This window comes from Saccopteryx leptura, chromosome 11, assembly GCF_036850995.1.
Source record: "Saccopteryx leptura isolate mSacLep1 chromosome 11, mSacLep1_pri_phased_curated, whole genome shotgun sequence".
Taxonomy (NCBI): domain Eukaryota; kingdom Metazoa; phylum Chordata; class Mammalia; order Chiroptera; family Emballonuridae; genus Saccopteryx; species Saccopteryx leptura.
Window position 1 is genome coordinate 79,574,510 of NC_089513.1, and position 21,423 is coordinate 79,595,932.

At 59.7% G+C, this 21,423-nt stretch overlaps 1 protein-coding gene across 4 annotated transcripts in view; it reads left to right on the plus strand.

Annotated features, from left to right (window-relative positions):
• CARMIL1 (capping protein regulator and myosin 1 linker 1) overlaps positions 1 to 21,423 on the plus strand; it is a 213,781-nt gene that overhangs the window by 49,851 nt on the left and 142,507 nt on the right. The gene's annotated exons all lie outside the window — the stretch shown is intronic.

The window sequence follows — 21,423 nt, forward strand, 5'->3', positions numbered from 1 at the left end:
AGTGGGCAACTGGATGCAGGGGTTGCTCTGGACTCGGAGACCTTGCCCTGCAAGGTGTGACCCACCGACCACATCACTGGCGCTCAGTGGCCCGTGTCACAGGGGTTTTGTACAGATCAGCGAGGGGCGCGTGCCACACGGAGCACAGTCATTCGCTGGCACGTGGTCAGCACGTGATGGGGGTCGCGGTGATTCTGTTAAGACAGCATTGACTGTAGGCGCCCTTTTCCGCCTTCTGAGACTCCAGCCTCACGCCCATCTCGCAGGGGAACGGGCGACTTCATTATCTCTGTTCCCTCTTGCTCATCCCTCTGGACACACTCACTCCCTGTCGGTGATGCTTTCTTTAGACTTACCAGGCAGAGACAGCTTCTAAATAGAACGGAAGCAGAGATGTGAGTGAACCTCTGAACCTGCCTCTCTCCCCAGTTCAGGGAGGTCCGTGGGCAGACCTCTCAGGGAGCGTCATTCACTTCTCACACTACGTCGTAAAGAGGCAGCGGAGGCTCTCCTGTGGCTTCTCAAGTCAGTTTCCACAAACACCTTCAGCGTCCAGGGCCTTTGAAACGGTGCTGTTTTTGAACCAGTGTTCGCCACAACATTCTGAGTATAGATTATTCACTATCTGCCGAAGCCTCCATGTGTGGGACTTGATCAGTGACCAACAATGATCCATGAGAAGGTCTTGCTTTTGGCTGGAATACTGGCCCGTTTGTCTAAGGTTGGCTCCTGGAAGAGGCTTAAATCCCAGATTGGCCCACTAGTGTAGCTTTGGTCCACAGCCTCAGGTTGGGCCTCAAACCCCAGCATCTGTGTTTGAAATACAGGTTGTTGGCCACAGGGGGCATTGGTCACACTGGTCAGAGATGGATCAGCAGAAGACTCGTTCTGAGGAGACAGCCACACGGCCCCTGTGTGTGGGATGATGGGTCCTCAGGATCAACCCCCCCGAAACAAATGATGATGAAGACTGTCCAGGAAGCTATTGTTTAAAAAAAAAAAATGCTGCTCTCTGGCCAGTTAAATTCAGTGGTAGAGCATCGGCCTGGTGTGTGGAAGTCCCGGGTTCGATTCCCGGCCAGGGCACACAGGAGAAGTGCCCATCTGCTTTTCCCCCCCTCCCCCTCTCCTTCTTCTCTGTCTCTCTCTTCCCCTCCCGCAGCCAAGGCTCCATTGGAGCAAAGTTGGCCTGGGCGCTGAGGATGGCTCCATGGCCTCCACCTCAGGCACTAGAATTGCTCAGATTGCAGCCGAGCAACACCCCACATGGGCAGAGCATCGCCCCCTGGTGGGCATGCCGGGTGGATCCCGGTTGGGTGTATGCAGGAGTCTGTCTCTCTGCCTCCCCACTTTTCACTTAGAAAAATACAAAAACAAAGAAAAAAAAAGTGCTGCTAAGAATGCTAAGTGATGGATCAGAGTTCAGAAGTCAGGAAAGTTAGGAAACTCTCAGTTCCTTTCATTCTGACCATGTGTTTGTAAAAGATTCCGTCGGAGCCCTGGCCGGTTGGCTCAGCGGTAGAGCGTCGGCCTAGCGTGCGGAGGACCCGGGTTCGATTCCCGGCCAGGGCACATAGGAGAAGCGCCCATTTGCTTCTCCACCCCTCCGCCGCGCTTTCCTCTCTGTCTCTCTCTTCCCCTCCCGCAGCCAAGGCTCCATTGGAGCAAAGATGGCCCGGGCGCTGGGCATGGCTCTGTGGCCTCTGCTTCAGGCGCTAGAGTGGCTCTGGTCGCAATATGGCGACGCCCAGGATGGGCAGAGCATCCCCCCCTGGGGGGCAGAGCATCGCCCCTGGTGGGCGTGCCGGGTGGATCCCGGTCGGGCGCATGCGGGAGTCTGTCTGACTGTCTCTCCCCGTTTCCAGCTTCAGGAAAAAAAAAAAAAAAAAAAAAAAAGATTCCGTCGGAGAAGATAAGGGGAAAGAACTGGCAGAAAGTACCAACCGACATGTGACAGTGTTCCGATGACCTCAGGTCTGAAGAGGAAGTCCCTGGAGAGAGGGGTCAGCCGGCCAGGCTGGTGACGGTCCCCTCCTGCCTCTGGGTGTGGCTCTGAGCACCCTTGCTCGGCCTCACTAGCACTTGACCCCGGGTGGGTGCTCTTGCTACGGTGTTTGACTGAGCGACTGCAGAAGGGGCGGGAGTCAGGCTGGTCTGACTCTGGGAGACGTCTGAGGCTTGCTGCAGGGGCTCTGGACAATCAACTCAGTGGTAAAAAAAAGCTGTGTTCAAAGAGCCGGAAGAAGAGACAGCAGCGGCAGCACGTGGACAGACCTGGTGAGGGACCTGGCCGTTCCTCTTTGCCCACCTGTCTTTTACACCTCCTGTTACAACACCCAGAACGTTAGAAATGAGTCAGAGGGTCGTAGCAAGAAGGAGCTGTCATCCCCGTCACCTCAGTGACCGCACTGTGGAGCGCACTGACCCGCTCGGACCCCACGTCCTCCTCCTGCTTTGCCCGCACGGCGGGTCCAACCTTCACAGGCCTCGGACCACGGGGGCTTCCCGTTTCCCCGACCTCCACCTCTGCGTGGCTCCACTGTCACCGGCCTGCTTCCTCCCCTGTCCCTGCGGAGTCCTGTGAGCCGCCATTGTGCTCACGTGCCTGGCACCCCCTCGCCCCCCCGTCACGCCCCCTCGCCCCCCCCCATCACGCTCTGGGACGGTTGGTCCGCCTGCTCCGCACTTGTCCTGGAGCAGCTGCACGTGCTGGACGAGAGCGCCCAGCCGTGCCGATCGACCCCCTCTGGTCAGGGGCTGCAGCCCGGGGGGCATGTTGCTGCCCGTCCTGTCCTGTCCTCCTCGTCCCGTCCTCCTCGTCCACTCCCTGGCCCCGCCCGGCACCACTGTCCCCGCCTTCTACTGGCTCTGCAGACACCTGCCGGCTCCTTACTCTCCGCCACTTCCCTTTTCTCTGAGAAACCAGAAGCGACCAGACGGGAGGACGTCCTCGCCGCCCCTCCCCCTCCCCCACCGCCGAGCCTGCGCCTGTGCCCAGTGCCACCGGGCACCCGTCCCGCCGACCTCCACCCGTTCTGCAGGTGGTCCCTGAACCTGCTTCTCTCCCACGGCACCTGCCTCCCTCTCTCCGTCCCGCCGACCTCCACCCGTTCTGCAGGTGGTCCCTGAACCTGCTTCTCTCCCACGGCACCTGCCTCCCTCTCTCCGTCCCGCCGACCTCCACCCGTTCTGCAGGTGGTCCCTGAACCTGCTTCTCTCCCACGGCACCTGTCTCCCTCTTTCTGTCCCGCCGACCTCCCCCCCTTCTGCAGGTGACCCCTGAACCTGCTTCTCTCCTATGGCACCTGCCTCCCTCTCTCCGTCCCGCCGACCTCCCCCCCTTCTGCAGGTGGCCCTGAACCTGCTTCTCTCCCACGGCACCTGTCTCCCTCTCTCCGTCCCGCCGACCTCCCCCCCTTCTGCAGGTGACCCCTGAACCTGCTTCTCTCCCACGGCACCTGTCTCCCTCTTTCTGTCCCGCCGACCTCCCCCTCTTCTGCAGGTGGTCCCTGAACCTGCTTCTCTCCCGCGGCACCTGTCTCCCTCTCTCCGCCGACACGCCGGCTCCACCTCTGAGCCTTTGCACTTGCTGCTCCCTCTGCCTGGAACGAGCACCCCTGGGGCTGGCTCCCTCCCTTCCCCCAGGTCTTTCTTCCATGGCTCCTTGATCAGCAAGGGCTTCCCTGAGCACCCACCGCAACTTTCAGCCTCCCTGCCACACTGTCTGCCCTGTCTTCTGCTCTGTGGTTCCGTGGAATCGGCACAGTTCCCGTCTCTCTGTCTCTCCTGCCTGCGTCCACGCTCCACAGGCCGGGTCCCTGTCCTGCTCACTGTCCTCCCCAGGGCTGAGGACACAGAGCTCTTCCCGGTGACGGCCTCTCACCAATGCCTGTTCAACGCAAGGACTCCTTCTCGCTCTGGGCAGTCTTTCGGCTTAGAGTCGGTGTAAATCTGTGTGCCGGAAAGCCACGACTAATAAAGTAATTATTTTATTCCATGTTTTCCATTATGTGTATTTACTGCGTCTGTCAGACTCAGCAGGGAGGGGAGGGTGGTCCCCACGTGGGTCCGGGCACGGCTCAGCTCTCTGCACAGACGTCCGGAGGTTTGTCAGTGTGTTTATTTATGTGCCCCCCCCCTTACAGAGCCCCCAGACCCAGAACAAGGTCAGGTCTGAGTCCAAGGCGCCCACGTGGAGAGTCAGGCTCCTCTGGGCTCCCTGGCAGGGCGGCTGGCCGTGTGGCCTTGGCCCCGAGGGGGCGGGGGAGGGGTCCTTATCTACGGAAGAGAATTCATAATCCCTGCAGCCCAGGTTTTAGGAAAGACTGGAATCTGTGGGTATAAGGGGCCCGCGGGTAAAACAAAGGCCAGTCTTGGAAATTTTCGGCTGTGTGGGTTCCCTTTGTGGGGCCTGCGTGACATGGCAAAGTTACATAGAGACAGAGGACAGGTCAGGTCGGAGAATCGGGGTTGTCCCGGGAGGCGGGGACAGAGCCGGCTCTGACTCTCGAAGGGACAGTTCTCCTTTTCTCACAATAAGGATTGTGAGACATAGGTATTCAAAGTAAGGTTTCTTTGTCTGCATATGTTTCTCTCTTTTTTTTTTTTATAAATTGTCACTTTTAAGGAAGGAGTGGGTCACGGCATTGTTTGGGGAGGGCAGAGCCTGGGTGCATCTCCCTCCCCACCTCTGTTTCCGGGCTGACCCCCAGGTTCGGAGTGGTCTGCGCCGACCTCTCGCTGGCCTGGACACCCGAGCGGCACCCGTGCCGAGGTGCTCGCAGCAGCGTGAGGGCGCAGACCACGCCCCCGCCTGCCCGCCCGCCGATGCTCAGCCCACATGTGTGGCATCGGTGACTGCAGCCCGTCGGAGGTGGTGGTGAGCCTTGGTCACTGGGGTGCCAGGCAGATCCCCGAGCCCTTGGGGACCTAACTCACTGCAAACCGGATGCTGCGAGGCGCGGTGGCATCGGACGCCCGCGATGGAGGAGGAGACACCGATAGCGGACGACAGCGGCGCTCTCTGAAATCTCTGGTGTGGGACGCCGTGTTTCACCAGGCGGTGAAACGGCCAAGCGGAGCCTCATGTTGGACACCGAATCTCCTCACCCGGGATTTGAACTCGCTGTTTCTTCTGTCTGGAAACCTGTTTCTCCAGCAACCCCCCTGGCCGGGGTCTCCACCACCTTCTGCAGGGCTCTGCGCAAGCACAGCCCTCCCTTCCGCCATAGTCTTCCCGGACACTCAGAACTGCAGCACACCCCCCCTCTTCCCTTTCCTCCGCCCACTGTGACCGGTGCCTTGCAGGGCCCTCTGTCTGTGGCTTCCCGGTGTGGCCAGGTGGGTCCCCCCCCCCCCCCCGTGCGAGCTTCCCGAGGGCGGGGAGTCCTGTCCACTTTGTTCCCTGCTGTGCCCCCAGTGTTCCCTCTGGAACTGTGCCTGGCGCCCGTCAGACACCACGGGGCGTTGTCAGAATCGGGGGGTGTTTTCAGGAGTGCAGATGTGTTGGGAATCGAGTTGCAGAACCCAAGAACGATCGTGTCCGCACAGGTCGGCAGCGGAGAAGACACTGTGTAGACAAATGCCGTCCGTTGACGTGCCGATGACGCGGACCCTGTGACTTCCCCGATGGAGAATGACTGACTGTTGGGGAGGTGGAGCCCTTTCAGATGGAAGTTCTGGGTCGCTGAACCTGGCAAACCAGCCCAGACGTGTTTATACTTCTGCCGAACTGGAGCGTGAATTCGGGTTTGCATAACACTCCCGCGCACGGGTTTTCCTGAGCACACTCTTCAACGTTGCAACTGACAGTCTTCTCACACCTCGGCTGCTACTGTGAAAACCGGCGTCTGGCCACATTTGGGGAGCCGTTGCCACTGTTCAGAGTTTTTTATGAGGGGGGGAGTGTGTGGGCGGAGGCTGGGTCACATTACCTTTCTTGGTGGAAGGCAAATAGTGAAGGAAGCAAACTTTTGGTTTCAATTTCTTTTGTGTGTTGTGGGTGGCTATTTTTGTTCCTGCTAGAAATGGAAAGAGAAATAAATGTTGCTCCAAGGGGCGATTTTGGTAGGATACACTCTGGTTGAAAAGTAACAAGGTTGCCTTTGACAAAGTTAGGGAGCGGGAAGATGGTCGAGTATCCTTGAGGCGATTTCAGCGGTCTGGGCGGGGTTCGGAGGGTGGCTGCACCTGAGGTGCGTGGAGGGGCTGCTCTTGGGGGAGGGCCGGTGCCCCCCCACACCCACCCAGCACCTGGAGGACCCCCGCTGGGTGTGGTTGCCTGGGCCGTCCCTGCCGCGGGCCCCGTATGACGTCAGAGTGCCAGGAGGGTACACAGCGTGGCTGGAGCAGGGCGAGATGAGGGGGAAGGTGGATGCTCAACAAGTAGTCCACAAGCTGAGACAGCGCCCCCCACGAGTGCGCACCGGGCTTGCAAACAGCTCACACTTTCCCGCCGTGTCTGGACGCAGCTCGGAGCCACCACCACCTGCGTGCTGCACTCAGACGTTTCCGTGTGAGCGGAACACGGAAGGAGCTTGTGGGAGGCGGTCAGACAGAGCCCGGTCCTCCTGCTGCCCAACTCAGAGCAGCACCTGGTCTTCGTTAGGGCAGGTGTGGCTGGATCTCAATGGCGAACAGCGGTCAAGCACCACTCAGTTTCTAAGAGCGGTCAGTTAGCTGGCGAGCTGTCCTTTTCCCGCGGGAAGGGAGCTCAGTCGACTTCTCTAAATCACACTTGTCCACATCCTGCAAGGGTCCCTCCACTGCCCTGCCCCGGAAGACGGAGGTGGCCGCAGAGAATTAGGGAGCCATCGGTATGATATCCAGCGTGTCACTGCTAGCACCCACCAAACAGACGCGGCCGACACTTCCCGGCATGCGACGGCCGCATGAAGACCAACGTCTTCCAGTGAGACCGAAGGCGGGCCAGTCCGTTCAGGGGCAAGAGCAGCCTGACCCGAGAAGCTCACACCACTCCAGAGGCTGCGTGGCTCGGTGCGACCAGGACCCCGAGAACTAGCCGACACGGGGCCCTGCGGCCTTCCTCCGGAGGCCCCTGCCCCCCGCCCGCCCTCAGAAATGGCCGCTACATCTAGATGTACAATTAGTGAGACGTTGCGTGTCTGCAGCCTTATTTCACATGCGTCCGTCACTGTCCCTTGTCCTAGACACATTTTATGACCCCAGGTTCGTACTGGTCAGTTATGTTGTCTGGAACAATCCAGTGACCGGTTTGCATTCGGGAGTTAGAGGGAAGCATGTCTGTTAGGGTTTTTTGCTGTCTTGTTTTTGCCGTTTTAGTGAGATAACTTCCCGTGGTCCCGTGTGCCAGTTATTTCGGACATGATGAGACGACACCGTCTTTCTGGTTTTGCTCTGATGCGGGACTCCCAGTGACCACGTGTATCTCTATTGTCAAGAGTCTCTTCCGAGGCTCAAATGACTGAGGCTGCCGTCTGTGCAGCCGTGGTGAGAGGCTGGGTTTAAATACCGGGTGGACGTGTCCTGCGCTCCAAGCACGTCCCACACGGGAACCCGTGTAAGCGAGCTTCCCATACGGCCCGTGGCCACCTGCCACAGACACCGTGACAGCGCGGCTCCGTGGCTCCGCCGTGGGTGCTCCTGGCGTCCACCTAATGGTCGAGTGTAGCCACGGGCCACAGACACGTGACAGCGCGGCTCCGTGGCTCCACCGTGGGTGCTCCTGGCGTCCACTTAATGGTTGAGTGTAACCACCTGCCACAGACACCGTGACAGCGCGGCTCCGTGGCTCCGCCGTGGGTGCTCCTGGCGTCCACCTAATGGTCGAGTGTAGCCACGGGCCACAGACACCGTGACAGCGCAGCTCCGTGGCTCCGCCGTGGGTGCTCCTGGCGTCCACTTAATGGTTGAGTGTAACCACGGGCCACAGACACCGTGACAGCGCGGCTCCGCCGTGGGTGCTCCTGGCGTCCACTTAATGGTCGAGTGTAGCCACGGGCCACAGACACCGTGACAGCGTGGCTCTGTGGCTCCGCCGTGGGTGCTCCTGGCGTCCACTTAATGGTCGAGTGTAGCCACCTGCCACAGACACCGTGACAGCGCGGCTCCGTGGATCCGCCGTGGGTGCTCCTGGCGTCTACTTAATGGTCGAGTGTAGCCACGGGCCACAGACACCGTGACAGCGCGGCTCCGTGGCTCTGCCGTGGGTGCTCCTGGCGTCCACTTAATGGTCGAGTGTAGCCACGGGCCACAGACACCGTGACAGCACGGCTCCATGGCTCCACCGTGGGTGCTCCTGGCGTCTACTTAATGGTCGAGTGTAGCCACGGGCCACAGACACCGTGACAGCGTGGCTCCGTGGCTCCACCATGGGTGCTCCTGGCGTCCACCTAATGGTCGAGTGTAACCACGGGCCACAGACACCGTGACAGCGCGGCTCCGTGGCTCCGCCGTGGGTGTTCCTGGCGTCCACTAACGGTCGCGTGTAGCGCTGCACTTTTATCTTTCCTTTCAAGTCATTCCAGAGACTCCCCAGCTGCCTCCTGGGACATCGGTGGCGTCAGACTCCCTTCTCTGTGCTTTGATGAGTTGTCACCCAGCGCTTCCCGGGTGCCATGCTCAGTCTCCCGCACCCCCCCCCCCACGCCACTCACTGCGCTTCCAGGTGGCAAATCCCCGAATATGCCGCAGACGCTCCGCAGTGGCAGGGCCAGGGCTGGGGTCCCAGGAGCGTCTTTCACGAGGAGAACGTCCGTGGCCACGCGGCCCCTGCAGCTGGCTCTGGGCTCTGTTCCCTCGTCCCCCGACTTGCGACTTGCGAGGAAACCAAGGTGCTTTCCGTGCGGTAGTCGTCTCTGCCCGGCTCCCCCGTCCCATGAGCCCCTTGCTTTGGAAGTGCAGACTCTTGCTCTGGGTGGTTAGCTCAGTTAAGAGCGTCATTCCCAAGCGACAAGGTTGTGGGTTCGATCCCCGGTCAGGGCACACCCTGGAAACAGCCAGTGAGTGCACAACCGAGTGGAACAATGAATGAATGTTTCCCTTTTTCCCCTTCCCCTCCTCCCCTTCTTCCCCCTCCTCCCTTCCTCTCTCCCTCTCTCTGAAAATAAAAAAAGAAATTAAGATCTGGCTGGAGGGCTCAGTTGGAGTATCATCTCGGAGTGTGGAGGTTGCTGGTTCTGTTCCTTGGTCAGGGCACATATAGGGGCAGCTCCATGCTCCTGTCTCTCTCCCTCTCAAAAAAAGCAAAGAAAGGAAGGAAGAAAGGAAAGAAGGAGGGACGGAGAGAGAGAGGGAGAGAGGGAAGGAGGGAGGGAAGGAAGGGGAAGGGTAAGGGAAGGGAAGGAAGGAAGAAAAGAAAGCCCAGACTCTTGTTTGGTGGTAGAAGCTTGGGCTCACGGGCTTCCCCGGGGTCCTCGTCTTCCCAGGGGCCCCTGCAGTCCTGGCCGTGCGGCTCACCAGCACCGTCCACGGGAGCCGGTCCTCCCTGCTGCCTCTGAGCTTCTCACTCTGTCCAGCGCTTCCGCAGCGTGCTGTGACGGGGCCTACAACCAGCGCACGCAGTGGAGAATAAGTGCCAGCTGTCGGTCTTGTTTTAAAAAGATTTTACTTATTGATTTTTAGAGAGAGGAGAGGGAGAGAGAGAAGGAGGGATGAGGCGCAGAAAACATCAACTCAGTAGTTGCTTCTCGCATGTACCTTGATCGGGCAAACCCCGGGTTTCGAACCGGCGACCTCAGAGTTCGTCCCAGGTCGATGCTTTATCCGCTGCACCACCATGTGTCAGGCTGCCTGTGAGTTTTTGAATGGGTGTAACACTGTTCCCTTTTGTTCATCCCTTACTGGTCCAAACACCCAGTATTACTGACGTTGAGCAGGGGTTGAGTACCCTTCTAGCTGTGGGGATTCAAGGCCGACTAAGATGGTCTTCCTGTGCAGAGGCCATTGTCTGGGGGGGGGGGGCGGCAGTTGGACATCAGAACAGCGATTAGCAGAGCCTTTCCGGAGGGCGTGGTCATCTGGTTGGGGGAAGGGAGGCAGGACTGCGGAATTTCGCTGTGGTTGCCTCACGGTCAAGGGAGAAGGGGTTGAGACGTCCTGCAGTTGCTCTGCGACTCTTGGGACTTGGGCGTGGTGGTCAGGTGTGAGGAAGTCTGTGAAGGCTGTCAGGCAGGTTGAGCGACAGAGTGCACCTTGGTGTCCCTGAAGTGTCCCTCTGGTGACTGTGCAGTGTGGTCTTCAGGGGCCAGGACTGGAAACTGGGACTTGAAGAGGGAAGCGCTGAGACGTCTGAGCTGGTCGTTCGCCGGCTCCGTCTGGGCAGCACCGACTGAGCGCCCACGAGGCTCCGTGCCTCGCCCAGTCCCTTTTATGTACGTCCACCTAGCAGAGCAACAGAGAGAAGCAGTGGGGAAACTCGAGGGTGTGTTATTGCCGGTGGTCGTCGTGACACACTTTTGAATGCACGCTGGCTGATTTTGGGTATTTTACCTTGGCTTTGGGGTTGTGCTCAGACCGGGCCTCGTCTGTGGCGTCAGTGAGTCAGGTGTGAGTAAGTCGGCCTTGGCGGTTTCGAGATGACCCTGTCTCAGGTCGTTCCAGCCCTTGGGCACATCTTCCTGCTGCTCCCCGAACGCTCTGTCAGAGGGCGGGGAGCGGGGAGCGAAACTTCAGGCTGAGCTGCCACTTGTTAGCGGATTTGGTAAAGAAAGTGATAATTTAAAAAGGGGGGGGGCACATTGCCTACGGGTTTGTTCCAGCCTGTAGTTCCTACTCTCCCCAAAGCACGGTGACCCAGCGTTGATCTGGGTGTACCTGGCGGAGTTGTTCCGATGCACACGGAGTTGTGAGGTTAACCTTGGGCACTGGCGTGAGCGGAGAGCCCAAGAATTAGCACCGTTAGTTATTTGACCCATTGGATTCATTGATTGCACCACCAAAGGAGGTACACTGGTCTAGTATAAGGGCGTGGCATTCATTTCATCATTTACCTGATGTTTAGTTACTCCTCAAACTTTGGTGGTGTAGTTCAGGAGTAAGAACCTTCAAATAAACACAGAAACAGCAACTCCCTGGGGCATTGGAGGGGTGACAGTGCTCACCTCCTGAGGTCGTCGTGATGGCCTTGAGAGTTCATAGCAACAAAGCCGAGCGTCCAGCCCAGAGTCAAGGTTAAACAAACATCGGCCATCGTTATCCGCCCACTTCTGAAGATCAGTCAGAATGTGCACGAACTTGACGAACAGCAGGTGAGAGTCATGAGTGCTGAGTCCTCTCATACCTGGATCCCGTGAGACAAGACAGCGTAGGTTATGATCTTTAACTGCACCAGCGATGTGTTCAGTGGGCAGAGTTGACAGTCTAAGTAAGTGCTTTGATTCGAGGAAAGTGAAAAGTGTTTATAATCCTAAGCTTACGCGTGGAGAATGCCATCATATTTGGACTGTGAGTTTTCTTTTTTTTCTTTTTCTTTTTTTTTGCATTTTTCCGATGTTAGAAGCAGGGAGGCAGAGAGACAGACTCTCACATGCACCTGATAGGGATCCACCCGGCATGCCCACCAGGGGGCGATGCTCTCCCCATCCGGGGTGATGCTCTGTTGCAACCAGAGCCATTCTAGCACCTGAGGCAGAGGCCACAGAGCCATCCTCAGTGCCCGGGCCAACTTTGCTCCACTGGAGCCTTGGCTGTGGGAGGGGAAGAGAGAGACAGAGAGAAAGGACAGGGGGAAGGGTGGAGAAGCAGATGGGCGCTTCTCCTGTGTGCCCTGGACGGGAATCGAACCCAGGACTTCCACACACCGGGCTGAGTTTTCTTCAGGGGCCCCTCAGATGGTAATTCTGAAGAGTCCTCGCTCACTGTTCCTGTCTCAAGACAAACGGAGCATGAATGAGAATTGTCCTGAATTTCCTGTGAGGTGTGCACTTCCCCAGAGAGGATGTCTCAGCCCTTAAACAGCCATCTGTCTTCTGCACTTCAGTAGCTTTCCAAGCTATGCTGCGTACAGCTGTCTTCTGGAGTTGAAGATGCAGAATTTAGCATTCGTCCTTGGGAGCGTTTTGCTCCATTCGGCCACAGCGCTCAGAGCTCAGGGCTGGAACCTCAGAGACGGGTTTGGCAGCTTCAGCCTGCCCTGCCTGTGGAGGGTGCTGCCTTGATCGTTGTCACAGTGAAAATACTTTCAGAGCAGAAGGCCTCAGGGGAAGCCGGAAACCTCCCTGCAGCTGTCTGGAATGGGAAGTGATCACACACCTGGGAGAAAGGTGGCCCCTTTGCTGGTGGGAAGTCACTTCTTGGCCCCTGGCTATGACTTGGCCAGTGGACTCTTGTCATTCTGGTATCCTTGGGAAGAACAGAAAGGCAGCCACAGAGGGAGAGGGAATCGGGAGAGGGAAGCTGTTCAAAGTCAGGACCTTGGGCCCCAGGCACGTAGGGACAGAGGTCTCAGCGGTGTGGGGGCTGCCGCACCTGCTGCGTCGTGTGACCGAGGCCTCGCACCTGCAGTGTGTGTCTGCAGGAGACGTGGAACAGTCTTCAAGGGCCCACACGTTCCTCGTGTCCCCTTTGGCCTTGGTCTCTGGAACGCGGACGGGAGGCTGAACAGGACGGAACGGCCATCGTCTCCATGGTGGGGGTGGTGGCGTCCGTCCTCGTGGGGACGGCTCACGGGAAGGGAGCTTCGGGGCTGAACAGGACGGAATGGCCATCGTCTCCATGGTGGGGGTGGTGGCGTCCGTCCTCGTGGGGACGGCTCACGGGAAGGGAGCTTCGGGGGTATTATTTATTAATTCTGGAGGTTTCCAAGGCATCTAGCCCGGCCAACCGCACGGTCACTTTTCACCTCTAAAGGTGGATTTGCCTGCTTTTACTTCTGGCAGCCGTCACCGGTAACATAGCAACGAGCCAGACAGAACCATCGGCAAGGTGTCTTAAGTGCCTCAGCGTGGTGCGGTCATCCTGGGTGCTCAGGCTGCCGAAATGCACGGTCCTAATTCACTGGACCTTCGCTTCTGATTTGGGGTCTGCTAGGGGCTGAATGTTTGTGACCCCTCCCTCCCCCAATGCATATGTTAAAGCCCCAATCATCAGGAGGTGGGGTGTTGGGGACGTAATTGGGACGTGAGGGGTGGAGCCCTCCGGATGGGACCAGTGCCCTTAGAGAAGAGAGTGGACAGCTGGCTTGCTCTCTCTCTGCCAGGAGTGGCCGCAGCAGGACGGAGGAGCATTCTTCCCAGGAACCAGATTGGCCGGCACCTTGACCTTGCTCTGCCCACCCTCCGGAGCGGAGAGGAATAAACATTTGTTTGTCTGGGGTATTTGTTACAGCTGCCCAGGTGGACCGAGATCGGGTCAGTGGGCCAGCTCTCGAAGCTGTCCTTCAGCCTTTCCCGTTCGGTGTTGAATGTTCGTGGCTCTGTCCAGCCCTTGCCAAGGTCTGGCGGAGTGTCAGCTGTGTACGCGGAAGTCAGGTAGACGTCTGAACCGGCGTGAGCACGGGGGCTCTGGGCTGCGTGTGTTCTTTCCAGGGACTGAACCGTGAGGACTGGGGCCGGGAGGGCTGCGGTCAGCGCGTGAGAAGAGAAGGACCTGGAGTCCAGCGTCTGCCCCGTGATCAGGGCCAGTGATATGGGGGGAGGCGCGTGAGTGCGGGGGGGAGGCGCGTGAGAGGGGGGGGCGCGTGAGTGCGGGGGGGGGGGGAAGGCGCGTGAGTGCGGGGGGAAGGCGCGTGAGTGGGGGGGGAAGGCGCGTGAGGGGGGAGAAGGCGCGTGAGTGCGGGGGGAGGCGCGTGAGTGCGGGGGGGGGGGAAGGCGCGTGAGTGCGGGGGGAAGGTGCGTGAGTGCGGGGGGAGGCGTGAGTGCGGGGGGGGGGGAAGGCGCGTGAGTGCAGGGGGAAGGCGCGTGAGTGGGGGGGGAAGGCACGTGAGGGGGGAGAAGGCGCGTGAGTGCGGGGGGAAGGCGCGTGAGTGCGGGGGGAGGCGCGTGAGTGCGGGGGGGGGAAGGCGCGTGAGTGCGGGGGGGAAGGCGCGTGAGTGGGGGGGGAAGGCGCGTGAGGGGGGGGAGGCGCGTGAGTGCGGGGGGGGGGAGGCGCGTGAGTGCGGGGGGGGGGAGGCGCGTGAGTGCGGGGGAAGGCGCGTGAGTGGGGGGGGAAGGCGCGTGAGGGGGGAGAAGGCGCGTGAGTGCGGGGGGAGGCGCGTGAGTGTGGGGGGGGAAGGCGCGTGAGTGCGGGGGGGAAGGCGCGTGAGTGCGGGGGGGGGGGAGGCGCGTGAGTGCGGGGGGAAGGCGCGTGAGTGTGGGGGGGGAAGGCGCGTGAGTGCGGGGGGAAGGCGCGTGAGTGTGGGGGGGGGAAGGCGCGTGAGTGCGGGGGGAAGGCGCGTGAGAGCGGGGGGGGAGGCGCGTGAGAGGGGGGAGGCGCGTGAGGGGGGGCGCGTGAGTGCGGGGGAGGCGCGTGAGTAGGGGGGGAGGTGTGTGAGTGCGGGGGGGGGGGAGGCGCGTGAGTGCGGGGGGGGGGGGAGGGAGGCAAGTGAGTGCTTGCTTGGTCTGGGGACGGGGTGGGGTGGGGTGCAGTGAGGCTTCCCGGACGGGTACAGGACGCAGGCTAATTACAGGAGGGCCGCTCGTCAGCAGGACGCCCTGCGGGAGTTTGGAATCAGCAGGCAGATGACCTACGGACGGAGGGAGCCTCCTGTGCGGGACGGCGCCCCCTCGGCCCAGACCCCGGTGCTTCTCCCGCGGGGAGTGTCCACTCAGTGGTTAAGCGGGTGGTCAGCTCAGCCTCTGTAGGGTTTCTCCAGTGGCCACAGCCTGGGCACGACTGGTACTGGTGGGCCCACGTGGAGTGTACTGAGTGTGGTATTTATGATGACTTCACAGGAACTAGCACAGACTGAAACAACGTTACATTACTTGAATGGTTTCCATTTGTTTTATCTTTGCTTTTATAATGTTATTGTGTCTCAGCTCTGGCGTACTAATGTTCAGGGAGGCAACCACCAATTTTAATATTCTTGCTCTAGGAGAAATGATATAACTATAGAATATATTATATATTAAGTTATATATTATATATCACATATGTTATATATAGGGTGGGGCAAAAGTAGGTTTACAACTCTGATTACTCAGAGCACACTGTAGTCTTGTATTGTTAGCTATTAATTATTGTATTATTTTCCATACAAACAACCATAAACCGACTTTTGCTCCATCCTTTATATTTTATATATATATGTATATATATGTACACATATGTTTATACGCATACATATATAAACATTGATGATCCTCTAATCCTATAGTTTCTGGAAACACATTGGACTTAAAAAAGTAAGGATAGTCAACTTGTTCAGCTGCTTACGGAAGACGTGACCCCACGCCCCAGTGACGGGCCCTGTAGGAACTCAGGCTGGCTGGCATGTAAAATGAATAAAATCGTGTTTTGGGTTTTTTTTTGCAAGTGTCACAGTGTTCCTGGGATTCAGTTTCCTCCTTCTCACATGAAGGGCTTAAACTGACGATCGTACAAGGTCAGCTGTAAACGGATGGCATTGCCCTGCCGGCCACCTGGGTCACGCCGGTCAGCGCTGCAGCTTGGGTGTCCTTAGTGTCTGTCTCACCAGCACCAGGGAAGCTCACCCGGAGTGCGCCCTGTCGCCGGCGGGCGCTTTGCTGATGAGTACGCGGCCCCTGTGATGTGTGGCCCCCTGAGCTCTGCGGGCTCCTCACCCCTCGATGCGGGGCCGGACCTCAGGTGCGGGGGCGGGACCTCAGGTGCGGGGGCTGGATCTCAGGTGCGGGGGCGGGACCTCAGGTGCGGGGGCGGGACCTCAGGTGCGGGGGCTGGATCTCAGGTGCGGGGGCGGGACCTCAGGTGCGGGGGCGGGACCTCAGGTGCGGGGGCGGGACCTCAGGTGACCTCAGGGCTGGACCTCAGGTGTGGGGCCGGACCTCAGGTGCTGCTGGGACGTGGGGGCCCCGACGGCAGGCGCTGCCCCCCCCCCTTCTCGTCCACGTTCCTGAGACCCCATCTCAGCTCCCGTGAATTTAGTGACTAAGGATTTGCGTACGTTTTGTTTTGTTTTGTTTTGTTTTGTTTTCACTCATTTCCTTCTTTATGTCTTTCTTCCTAATCCCTCTTCTTTTTCGATTAAACTATGAGTGGACGCTTTCAGACGGACTGGACTGGACCGTCCTCCCTCCCTCCCTCCCTCCCTCCCCGATCTCCACAACGGCAGCCCAGTTGTTCCCTGGGATCTCGGCAGGAGCAGAGTGGTTTGGACTTTGAGCAGGAGGGTTGTTCAATAATAATCAGCGTCTTATGTCTCTCTCGATTTTCGTGAGACGTGTTAAATGTTAGCGCTGAAGACGCCTCAGGGAGGGAGATCTCATCGTGTTCATCAGAGTGAGGCCTGAAGGATGTTAGCATTGCCCCCAAACCAAGGAGACATTGAAAAACTGTGACGACCAATCCAGCTCCTTTTTTTTTTTTTTTTTTTTTTAAGAATATATGCAGAAACAGGACAATGAGGTGGTAGCTGTATGACATCATAAAATCATGAGAACGCATACTTTCAGAGTTTACAAATCTGCTCTGCATGTATCCTTTTGAATTCAGTTTCAAGAGAAAGTCAAATGCGTGTTTCATGAATGATTTCCTGGATGGTAATTTTTTCTTTCTCTCCTCTCCAGATCTCTGTGGTAATAATAGTACAGCAGCCACCAGCCACAAGCAGCTATTTTAAGTAAAAATAACTAGAATGAAATGACAACAGAATTCCAGCTACTCCACTGTCTTAGGGCATTTTAAATGCGTGGTAGCCACACGGGGCTAGTGGCTGTTGTATTGGAGGGTCAGATATAGAACCCTTCTAGAACATTCTGTCCAAAAGCGTGCTCTGGAGGAACAGAGAAAAAGGAGAGCAATGCCCCCTTTGTCCTCCCCAAAGTTTGCCTTTTAAAAATTTAAGCGGGGACCTCTGGCTTTGTATGATCATGTCGTCAGCACATGGGTGAAACGGTTACAGACAGAAGTCGGTCAGGAGAACTCGGCTCCGTCCGGAGCCTCGGTTTCTCTGTGAGAACAGACCGAGAGCGGCCGTCAGCAGGAGGGTCGCCCTCGGAGAGCCCTGGGCAGCTCTGCCCCTCCCAGAAAGCTCTCCTCACTTTCTTACGTGCCGACCGCCCGGGCCAACCCCAGGCACCGAGTCACGTGCCGTTGTGAGCGGCTGTGTCGGGATGTCGTGGGTGTAAACCAAAGCCTGCCGCGTGAGCAGAGCGAGTCTTCAGTGTCCCCGATTCACCCCGTGCACACACGCGGCTGGGCTCCGTCGTCCGAGTCCTCTGCGACCCGACGGCTTGTCCACACTCCCGCTGGCCCCTGCGGGTCACCCGACGGCTGGTCCACTCTCCCGCCGGCCCCTGCGGGTCCCCCGACGGCTGGTCCACACTCCCGCCGGCCCCTGCGGGTCCCCCGACGGCTGGTCCACACTCCCGCCGGCCCCTGCGGGTCACCTGACGGCTGGTCCACACTCCCGCCGGGTCCCCTGACGGCTGGTCCACACTCCCGCCGGCCCCTGCGGGTCCCCTGACGGCTGGTCCACACTCCCGCCGGCCCCTGCGGGTCACCCGACGGCTGGTCCACACTCCCGCCGGCCCCTGCGGGTCACCCGACGGCTGGTCCACACTCCCGCCGGCCCCTGCGGGTCCCCTGACGGCTGGTCCACACTCCCGCCGGCCCCTGCGGGTCCCCTGACGGCTGGTCCACACTCCCGCCGGCCCCTGCGGGTCACCCGACGGCTGGTCCACACTCCCGCCGGCCCCTGCGGGTCCCCTGACGGCTGGTCCACACTCCCGCCGGCCCCTGCGGGTCCCCTGACGGCTGGTCCACACTCCCGCGGCCCCTGCGGGTCCCCTGACGGCTTGTCCACTCTCCCGCCGGCCCCTGCGGGTCCCCCGACGGCTGGTCCACACTCCCGCCGGCCCCTGCGGGTCACCTGACGGCTGGTCCACACTCCCGCGGCCCCTGCGGGTCCCCCGACGGCTGGTCCACACTCCCGCGGCCCCTGCGGGTCCCCTGACGGCTGGTCCACACTCCCGCTGGCCCCTGCGGGTCACCTGACGGCTGGTCCACACTCCTACCTGCCCCTGCGGGTCACCTGACGGCTTGTCCACACTCCCGCTGGCCCCTGCGGGTCACCTGACGGCTTGTCCACACTCCCGCCGGCCCCTGCGGGTCACCTGACGGCTTGTCCACACTCCCGCCGGCCCCTGCGGGTCCCCTGACGGCTGGTCCACACTCCCGCTGGCCCCTGCGGGTCACCTGACGGCTGGTCCACACTCCTACCTGCCCCTGCTGGTCACCTGACGGCTTGTCCACACTCCCGCTGGCCCCTGCGGGTCACCTGACGGCTTGTCCACACTCCCGCCGGCCCCTGCGGGTCACCTGACGGCTTGTCCACACTCCCGCTGGCCCCTGCGGGTCACCTGATGGCTTGTCCACACTCCCGCTGGCCCCTGCGGGTCACCTGACGGCTGGTCCACACTCCCGCCGGCCCCTGCGGGTCCCCCAAGCCTTTGCAGTCTCGCCGGGGAGCATCGCGGCGGCTTCCTGACGGGGCTTCCTGCGTCCACTCTCGTCCCCTCGCCCCCTTTCCTGCCGGCTCTCCGTGGCCGCCGGAGAGATCATTTTAAACGTCGGGTCACATCGATCTTGTGCTCACATCTTTTATTCCAAGGAAGAGCTGAGGCAGGGATGGCGGCTCGGGTGCTGCCCGGACTGCCTGCCCCCCTGAACCCGGCTGGTCACCCCTCTGCCCTCACGGGGGTGCCTCCCTCCTCGCCGCAGCTGGCTCTGCTCCGTCCCCAGTCCCTGCGGCCAGTGTTCGCTCAGAGCCTCCTGTTCCTTCTGCCCAGCTGCTCCCGCCTGACCTGTCCCTACGGCTCCTCCCCTCGCTTCCTGTGGACCGTCTGCCGCATCGCTTCCTGTTGAGGTCCCACCCCCGCACCCCCACACCCCCAACTGCTTAGAAACGCCAGCGGCCCCCACCCCTCCCCTGACCCCTGACCCCTGACCCCTGACCCCTCACCGCAGTCACCGCCTGCCACCCCCCCTGCCGTACCGTGAGTGCCCCTGTGGGAAGTCTGTCTCCTCCCAGTAGAACGTGAGCTACTTGAAGAAGGAGGGCTCGATGCCTCGGTGTTCTCCTGATCTGTCTCTGGCTCCAGGTGGGCGCTCCCTAACTGTTTAATGAATGCGTGAAGTAATCGCTCCAATATTTAATGACAACGATGGCAAATGCTACAAAAAAAAAAAAAAAGAGATTACTGCAGAGCAAGTGCATTAAGAGAACGGTGAAGAAGGGTATGTTTTCGGAAACCAGGGAGCGCTGGTCCACTTGGAACTCACGGGCGAGGCACACGCGCCTCTCCTGCGTCTCCCTGGCCCTCCCCGGGGGCTCTGATGTCAGACCTGCGCTCCGCTCTGCCTGGCTTCACGAGGGGACACGTGTCTGTGACGACCTCGAACACAGAGCCTGGGGCTCCGGCCTTGGGCCCTTGCAGCCGTCCTGCCAGCCCTCTGCTGTCCTGCCAGCGCGCTCGGCACAGGGAGCCCCTGGTTTTGGCGCTGAGCTGCCCGGAGTGTGTGTGTGTGTATTCAGGGGGGAGCAGCGGCCACAGGTGAAGGAGAAGGAGCCGAACTTGGGAGTGGGGCGTCCCCTGCCCCCTGCTAGGAGGTGGCCGATGGCAGACGGGGCTCCTGGCCTGTCTGTGGCTGAGTGGGGGCCAGGGAACGCATGAACCCGGGGGTCACTGACGGTGTGCTGGTTCCCGTCGAGCCAGGGAGGAGACGCAGAGCCCCGAGAGCCCACGTAAGGGGCTCATTTCTGCAATGAAGGGCGTAGCGACCGCGGTGTTTGCGAGGACGGGAGTCACTTCCTCCTGTTGTGCGAGGGAAGGCCGGGTCGGGCTTCAGAAGCTCTGTACTTTTCTGAGCCATTTGGCAAAATGCTCAAGTGGAGTTCTTTTAGTCGGTGAATGACGTTTTTATGACCCCTTGAGCAGAACATTTCTGCAACTAGCCAATCTCATTTTTCCCATCGCTTTGAGAAAGAAAAGCAGACTCTATTAAACACAAAAACAAGAACAAGAACAGAATTAGGGTTCCTCTCTCCGGCAGGGCCCCCCCAGTGCCCGGCTTTGTGAAGCCCGTCCCTTCAGGGCGGGTCGCTCAGCTGCTCAGAGCCCCACCTGCTGGTGCTTCAACCAGAAAGTCCCACGGGCAGTGACACTGAGGAGCGATGCCGTTGTGAAGCTGTCGCGTGTCCCTCTGGGAGGAGCTGGGGTGCTTGATTCTTTCCTGCTTCGACCACGCCTCACCACGGCGGCACTGCCGGACAAGGTCGCGGCTGCGTCCGATGGGCTGTGTGCCCACGCTGACGTCCTGCTCGGTGGCGGCAGGGAGCAGGTGACCAGAACGGGTTTGCCCAGGGGTCAGAGGACAGCGGAGGAGAAAACCTAACTCCCGGGGCCTCCTTGGCCCTTGACTGGGGGATCGTCTGTCCTCAGCAAATACTACTTCCCGGGGACGACGCTCCCACAGACCACACGGAACAGCGGCAGGGTCCTGGGAGGCCACGGGGGCCCGAGTCAGGGACCCGGAGTGCAGGCACGTAGCTGAGGGACCTGGCCCAACCCCCTTATTCCGAGTCGGGCTGAACGTGGGTGCGCAGCCATGGGAATGTGCTCAGAGTTGGGTTGTTTGTCGAGCTTGAGGCCAGACCTGGGCTAAATCTGACAAGTGGACTACTGGACCACACAATGATCTTATACATAGAGATGATAACAACGCACCACATAGCACGCTCCCCTGCCAGCCCTCTTCTGAGCACAGATGTCAGCTCGTCAGCCTCAGGGGTACATCCTGCTTCCATCTTGCAGAAGAGGGGGCGGAGCCACAGGGCGGGGGGGGGGGGGGACTTGGCCCCAGTCACGCCAGTGTCAACAGTGACACTCGGACGGAGACCCAGGCGACCTGACCCCGGGGGTCTGTCCTCCAAAACACGAGGTCCAGGGGTCGGCACACGCCTTCTGAGAAGGACCTGACAGTGACAGTTCTTCAAGCGTTGAGGGCTGTTAGAGCTTCTGCTGCTTCTCTTTCCCTCACTCTGCCTCATTGTTGTGTGAGAGCCGCCAGAGACCACCCAGGAGCCAATGGTGTGGCTGTGTCCCAATAACGTCTATTTATAGAAATGGGTGGGGGGGATGATTAACCCCCACCCAGCCTGGCACCCTGGTTAACGACAGATGCTCGAGAAATATGGTGATCCAGTTTTATAAGGAATTTGGGGCCGGAAATGGCGCTAAAACAGTGCACGGTTTCGCGTCCCCTCTGGTTGAAGCGTCCACCCCCTGCTTGGGCCAGAGAGGTGACGGGGGTCATCATGGCTGT